The following is a 7,815-nucleotide window of genomic DNA, read 5'->3' on the forward strand; positions in this document are numbered from 1 at the left end:
TCCAAGCTTCTCAGATTAGCACAACCTGGATGACTGAGAACCTACACAGACGATATGATGTCAGGTAGTCATCAATGGAAGAGGATTCTCATCTATCCAAAAATTAAAACGATCCTTATTATTAGCTGCTCCGTATTCTTATATTAACAAACACTGCAAAATGCTTAGCTGTTGTGATAAACCCACAGGCACAGATCGTCCAGCTGGGTAGGATCCTGCAGTCACACCACGTGTCGGCTCCTTTCATGATTCTGCTTTTACAGCTTCACTGATTAGGTGTTTAGTTTAGTTTTCTTGTTTGTTTTGTCTCTTATTGTTTACAGCTGCCACATTTTTAGGGAAAAACTCTACAAATCAACGTAGTCAAAGGAGCTTGCAAAGAAAAGCGTCTGGACTTCTTTAAGTTGCTTGAAGACGTTTCACCTCTCATCCGAGAAGCTTCTTCAGTTCTAAGGTCAAATGGTGGAGAGTCCCAGATATAAACCTAGTGGGAGTGACCCCCCACAGAGGGACAAAAGGACCCCCTGATGATCCTGTGAAAGAAGCATCTATGTCCACTGTGAGCGACCATCTTTGAACAGAGGCGGGGCTTACGACACCAACTCTCTGCCATCTATAATCCAGTTTTGAGATCCCTTCCCAGACGCCTTAACGCCCACTCACATCCTGGGACATCTGACCTCAGGAATTCGCATGATAGGGTGGGGCCAGGTTTCACAATGAGCTCACCCGAAACTCTGGCTGATTGGGACCCACACCCAGTTTCCCACCTTGGCTCAGGCGATTAGAGGATCATCAGGGGGTCCTTTTGTCCCTCTGTGGGGGGTTACTCCCACTAGGTTTATATCTGGGACTCTCCACCATTTGACCTTAGAACTGAAGAAGCTTCTCGGATGAGAGGTGAAACGTCTTCAAGCAACTTAAAGAAGTCCAGACGCTTTTCTTTGCAAGCTCCTTTGACTACGATGACCTGGATGACTGAGAACCTTCACAGACATATCTACAAATCAACGATTTTGTAGCCTAACACCAAATAACACACAGTCAGAATTGGCAGGCAGCAGGTGAAAATAGTGAGCAATTCATTGAAATTTCGATTAGGATTTAGTGACGACCAGAACAGAGAGAAACAACTCTAAATACCTGCCAGTGTAGTCTGTGTTCCTTTTCCTTTTAACTGTCATGTTCATTGTATAACCCGAAGAGAGGTTAGGTTTGTTTCAGCCTTGGAACTGAGTCTGTATTATAACGCTTGTCAGCAGCTGTGAGCAGAAAAGCTCAAACACTTTCCTTCTGTGAATCAGCACAGGACAAGAGTTATCAGTTTACTCTTGCCATCTAGTGGAATATGGTGTATAGTACACTCATAATAATTGCCTAAATTCCCCTTCAGTTATGATATATTGAATAGAAATCCTCTGCTTTTAGCTATAATTTTTTCTAATAGTATTAATAATACATCCATTAAATTTGGTGTATCCTATGGACAGAGGAGAGTTGGTAGCAGAACAAGGAAGCAGACAAATACAGGATTTAATACTAGAGGTTGGCAAAGATAAAATGGGGAACGGCAGAGAGACAAAGAAAGTAGACAAGAGAACAGGAGGGCAGGCAAAAAGCAAGGAGACAGGTGGCAAAGGCAAAGGTGAGATATGTATGAGGCTGGATGTTAAGGAAGGAGAAATAAAAACTTGTCTCGATTGGCTAGACAGAGAGCTGGAAAGGATGTGCAGCAGGTTCTTTGGACGATGTTGTCTGCTTTTTGTGATCTTTAGTGAGAGTAGGGAGCAGGTGGAAGAGAGCCTAGAGAGGTGGAGATGTGCCCAGGAGAGAAGAGGAACAAAATCCTCTAGAAACAAGAATGGACAAGATTAGACATGAGGACAGCAGAGTGACAGCTCAGGCTAAGCAGTTTGGAGACAAAGCTAGAGAGGTCACAAAGGCATGACAGAAGAGCATGCTAGGCATAAAGGTGGCATGGTGGTACCTTGTGTGGTGACCACTACAGGGAGAAGCCAAAAGAAAAAAATCAGAAGAAGAAATGAAGTGAAACCCAACACTCGTCCGTCACTAAAAAGAAGATTATATTTTAAATATATGATGCATCTCCTGCGTCGCTGAAAGTCAAGTCTCTGTGCAATAATGGCACCACACTTCAACAGGTTGTGGGATCATGTTATGAGTTATTCTCAGAGCTTCTAGAAGAATTTCAAAACAATTTAGTGCAAAAAAAGCATTAAAAGAAAGTTTCACTTTCCAGAAAACAAGTTTTTTGTTTGTTTTTTAAATTGGTATATTGGATGGAGAAAATTGAAAACTTTCAGGTTGCGATCATCGGTATGTTACGTGTTGGGAATGAGAATGCTCTGTTTGGAGACAGTCACTCTGACAAAAAGGCAGGAGGCTGAGCTGAAGATGCCACTTAAAGATGCAAAGATTTAAGTTGGAAGCGACCAGAATGGACAAGATTAGACATGAGGACAGCAGAGTGACAGCTCGGGCTAAGCAGTTTGGAGACAAAGCTAGAGAGGTCACAAAGGCATGACAGAAGAGCATGCTAGGCATAAAGGTGGCATGGTGGCATCTGCTGTGGTGACCACTACAGGGAGAAGCCAAAAGAAAAAAATCTGAAGAAGAAATTAAGTAAAAAGAAGATTATATTTTAAATATATGATGCATCTCCTGCGTCGCTGAAAGTCAAGTCTCTGTGCAATAATGGCACCACACTTCAACAGGTTGTGGGATCATGTTATGAGTTATTCTCAGAGCTTCTAGAAGAATTTCAAAACAATTTAGTGCAAAAAAAGCATTAAAAGAAAGTTTCACTTTCCAGAAAACAAGTTTTTTGTTTGTTTTTTTAACTGGTACTTTGGATGGAGAAAATTGAAAACTTTCAGGTTGTGATAAAGTTCTGTTTGCAAAAATAAAAGCTGAAAGAAAAAAAAAAGATATCATATATAGCATGCTGTAACTTTGAAGTGAAAAGTCACCGCATGGTTTGATAACCTTCCCAGGGAGAAGGAAAAGGACAACAGCTGTGCTGGCCGTCACACACACGGTCCACGCTCATTACCTGTCAGGTGAAAATGACTCTCTTCCCTCCTCTCCCTGCGATGCTCTTGACCTATGGCTGGAGGAGGCCCAGCTTCACTGTGACAGTCCAAACGGATTGACTCAAGTGAGCGACCTTGTCCATCCCCTCTGGACGTCTGTACGCTCGCTCGCTGTAGACAAATCAGTCAGATCTTTGAACCTCGTGTGGTGCGCTGCACGGCCATGAGAGGGAGCTGAGATCCTCTCGAATCCCTCAGAACAAACTACCGTGGCGCTCTTTCTTGCCCCCCCAGCCTTCTTTTTTTCTCTTTGTTTTTCTCTCACTTCTTTTTTGCTTCTGTCATGTGTCCGCCATTCTCTTTGCACGTGTGTTACTTTGCATGCTTGCCTGCCTGCCTGCGTCTGGGTCTCCGGTGATTGCGTGTACAGTGTGCGTGCGTGTGTGTGCACGTCCCTGTTCCGCTCTCTGTTGTGGAACAAATTACACAGCGGCTGGGGAGCCAAATGACTAATCAGTGGTACACAGATTAAAATCCAATTGCTGCAATTTGAAGCCACACAGGAGTGGTATGGGAAATTAACTACTACAGTGTCTGCGCTGCTGTCTGCACCAGGCATACCTGTTAGATGTTGATCTTTTAATTAGAGCAGCCCAAAGAAAGCGTAGATCAAAGAGTTTAGAATCACAGAACTATATTTTGCTTCCAGACTTTGACACTTCAATTTTCTGACAACCATGCTGAGAATGTGTTTCTGTCTGCAACAGCGCCCGCGGTGGCAATTGATGCATCTCAAGAGTTAAAATGCAAAGTGTGTGAGATTTAATCTGTGCAGGAAACATAATGAAGAGGGAAAAAAGGTTAACAAAGTTAAAGCATACAGCACTCTGTGGTTAATTTAGTCGTGCCCAACAGGAGGGATGTTAAGATGATGAATTGTGGCGTTTATGATGGGGTTGGGTAAGATGGGATGTTTTCTCCTCTGATTCACAATCTCAGCCCACAATAAACACTTATCAACCACAGGCTTAAGTGGCCATTGCCCGGGCTTACCATTCCGACTTAGAATTGAAAGAGCCGCTCGCTTATTTTAAACTAAAGCCCATCAGACAATTCATTTCTGCTGCGGAGGATGAATGATGTGAATAATGAGCGAGTCCTGGCCCAGCCCGTTCAGCCCCGTAGGTGAAACCAGGCAATTGACTCCTGTTCTTATTATATTATCCCCTTCTTTTTTCTTAGATGTGCAGAAGTGTGCTGTACGCTCGAGCGGGGCTGAGACACAACACGCGTGCCTGCCTGGAATAATCTCAATGGCAAAAAATAATCTCATTTTGTCTGAGAGTGTAAAAATCCTGTTTGCATGGCTGTGGCGTGTGTCTTTGTGCCTGAGTGTCTTATGGCAGGCAGGAGACGTGCACGCAGGCTGTTGCTGAAACCATAGCAATTGCACTGGAACATTTCATTGGGCATGATTTGAAACACGCCACGTTTACCTTTTCCAGAGATGTGACATCTTTTAGTTTTTGCATTGAGTACACAAAGGGCAGCCTTGTTTTTCAGATTTCTAAACAGTGTGGAAAACGTGCTCTAAATGCCCAAACGGCATCTTGTTCAAGCCTCTGTTAACCTGCAGTGCATTTGCACAACACATCTGCTCTTTTTCAGCATGTCCTGCATATTCAGTGGCAGAACTAAGCACACCTGGGAACTGCTGCAGCCCCCATGGACTTCAAGCAACTCCATTGTAGCAGTTCTCAGCTCATGCACTTCATTTAAGAGTTTCTGTGTGGACAGAATATGTTCAATGATTTTTTTTCTCCCAGCCAGACAAACCGTGCACTTTTTCTTCATAAGATTGCTTCTGAAAAGTTTGGACTGCTCTATTGTAGCTTGAGGAGCTTTATTCCACTTCTACGTCTGGTATTTTCAGTTACTCACTGAGACCAGGCTGGACGACTGTAATTCATTATTATCAGGAAGTCCTAAAAACTCGCTGAAAAGCCTTCAGTTGATCCAAAATGCTGCAGCAAGAGTCCTGACAGGGACTAGAAAGAGAGAGCAGATTTCTCCTGTTTTGGCTTCTTTTCATTGGCTTCCTGTTAAATTCAAAATCCTGCTCCTCACATACAAGGTCTTAAATAATCAGGCCCCATCTTATCTTAATGACCTTGTAGTACCATATCACCCTATTAGAGCACTTCGCTCTCGCTCTGCAGGCCTACTTGTTGTTCCTAGAGTATTTAAAAGTAGAATGGGAGGCAGAGCCTTCAGTTTTCAGGCCCCTCTTCTGTGGAACCAGCTTCCAGTTTGGATTCAGGAGACAGACACTATCTCTACTTTCAAGATTAGGCTTCAAACTTTCCTTTTTGCTAAAGCATATAGTTGGGCTGGACCAGGTGACCCTGGATCCTCCCTTAGTTATGCTGCAATAGACGTAGGCTGCCGGGGGTTTTCCTTTCCAGTCACCTTTCTCACTCACTATGTGTTCACAGACCTCTCTGCATTGAATCAAACTTGTTATTAACCTCTGTCTCTCTTCCACAGCATGTCTTTATCCTGTCTTCCTTCTCTCACCCCAACCAATCACAGCAGATGGCCCCGCCCCTCCCTGAGCCTGGTTCTGCTGGAGGTTTCTTCCTGTTAAAAGGGAGTTTTTCCTTCCCACTGTCGCCAAAGTGCTTGCTCATAGGGGGTCATATGACTGTTGGGTTTTTCTCTGTATCTATTATTGTACGATCTACTGTACAATATAAAGCGCCTTGAGGTGACTGCTGTTGCGATTTGGCGCTATATACATAAAATTGAATTGAATTGAACTTTAAAATCCCACACTAGCAGTCTTTCTAGAAACTTCTAAACCAATACTCTGTTTATTTGAAGTATATACCAAATATCAAAGCCTAATGAAGGAAAAATGTCAAGAATACAGCTTTTCTGAAGACCTCAGCGGCAGTGTGTGGTGTAAAAGCGCTATCCTTTGGCTAACAACAGTTACTTCCTGAGAAGGTATTTCTTTTAGCTAAGAAAGTCAGATAATAATTTCTACAGAATCACAACATATGTTTGTAATTCTTCATAAATTGACAAATAAGATATAAAATGATCACTGTTGAGTTTTGATTCAGAGCGTTTCTAGGCTGCACGCACCGACAAGAAAATGATCCCTTCATCTGAGTCTGGGTGAGTTAATTTCACAAAATCTTAAACTACTCATTTTTGGTGCAGAAACTGATGTCAGGGAGGTGTAAATTGACAAAAACACAATTTGCTCAGACAGAGAGAGGTCTGTTCACACCTTGAATGGAACCCATGCTGCTACGCAGCCCTCAATCAATGAGCAAAGAGGCTCAAGTAACTCTAATTTTCAATGATTTCCCGTGATTTGAGTGGCAGGTATCTTCCATTATAAGTTGCTGAGCTTGTGCTGTTCTGACAGTAAACGCATTTACTCGTAAGCATCCTTTACCAAAATTGTCTTTGTTATCACAGAATATGGTTTGCTTAAGCATCGATATGGAGGTCACATTAAAATTTTCCAACCAGCAACCATCCGTCCAACAAGGGATACTTAACTACAGACCCACCCACACTGGTCCTTAGTTCTACAGAATGTGACACAATGTGGCTCAAGGTACGCGAACAGATTCAAAAATGATTTATGTAAGGCTGAAAAACCAAAGAGGGTGAGGGCAAATTAAACAGCTGGGCCAAGTTTTACAAGCTGAAAGTCCCAGATTCCCTGTGGTTAACTGACGATTTAAATTCAGCTCTACTTAAAGATAGACTAGGGCCTTCTCTATGAGACTGGAAGCAACATGTGGACCATGCAGTTTCAGGTCTCCAGTCCACGAACCAATCACCAGTCATATGAATAAGAATCAACCTCACTGTCACTGTATAACTCTAAACTTTAGCTTAGAGTAGCAAAAACTGGTTTACACAAATTTATTATTCAGGACGTGGACTCCTCACTGGTCCAGACCACCAAATTAGCAAACTAAAACACCAAAACAAACTCAAAAAATTCGTCCCCATCAATCAGATTAGCCAAGAGCTAATCAGTCACACAGGGCACAAGACCGGTTGGTAACCACCCGGCAACTACTATCCGGTTGTTAAGTGATGACGTGACGAATCCTACTTCCGGGCCTAAAGTAGTCTGCGTTTAATATGGCTTTTGTGTTGTTAACATGTTTAATGTTTTGTATTTTCTTCTATTTAATCTCAAAAAGCTCGGGGGGTGGCTGTAGCTCAGGTGGCAGAGCAGGTCAGCCACTAATCAGAAGGTCGGTGGTTCGATCCCTGGCTGTATGCCAAATATCCTTGGGCAAGATACTAACCCCGTGTTTGCCTACTGGTGGTGGTCAGAGGGCCCGGTGGCGCCTGTGTCTGGCAGCCTCGCCTCTGTCAGTGCGCCCCAGGGCAGCTGTGGCTACAATGTAGCTTGCTATCGCCTGTGTGTGAATGGGTGAATGACTGAATGTAGTGTAAAGCGCTTTGGGGTCCTATGGACTAGAAAAGCGCTATACAAATGCAGGCCATTTACCAGGCCATTTAAAACAGTCAGTGATCTCTGTTGACCTCCCTCGGCTTTTATAACTGCTAATCATTTATTTAAGCTCAATTTTTAAAACCTTATGATGTAACTACAGCCCAGCCCATGCAGCAGTATATGAATGACTAACCTCGTATTGTGGATAGATTATCTCAGTTGTTCTCCTGGCTGAAGTTTGGTCCTTTTACAGCATCCTGCCATGCG

Source organism: Maylandia zebra, linkage group LG15, assembly GCF_041146795.1.
Source record: "Maylandia zebra isolate NMK-2024a linkage group LG15, Mzebra_GT3a, whole genome shotgun sequence".
Lineage (NCBI taxonomy): Eukaryota > Metazoa > Chordata > Actinopteri > Cichliformes > Cichlidae > Maylandia > Maylandia zebra.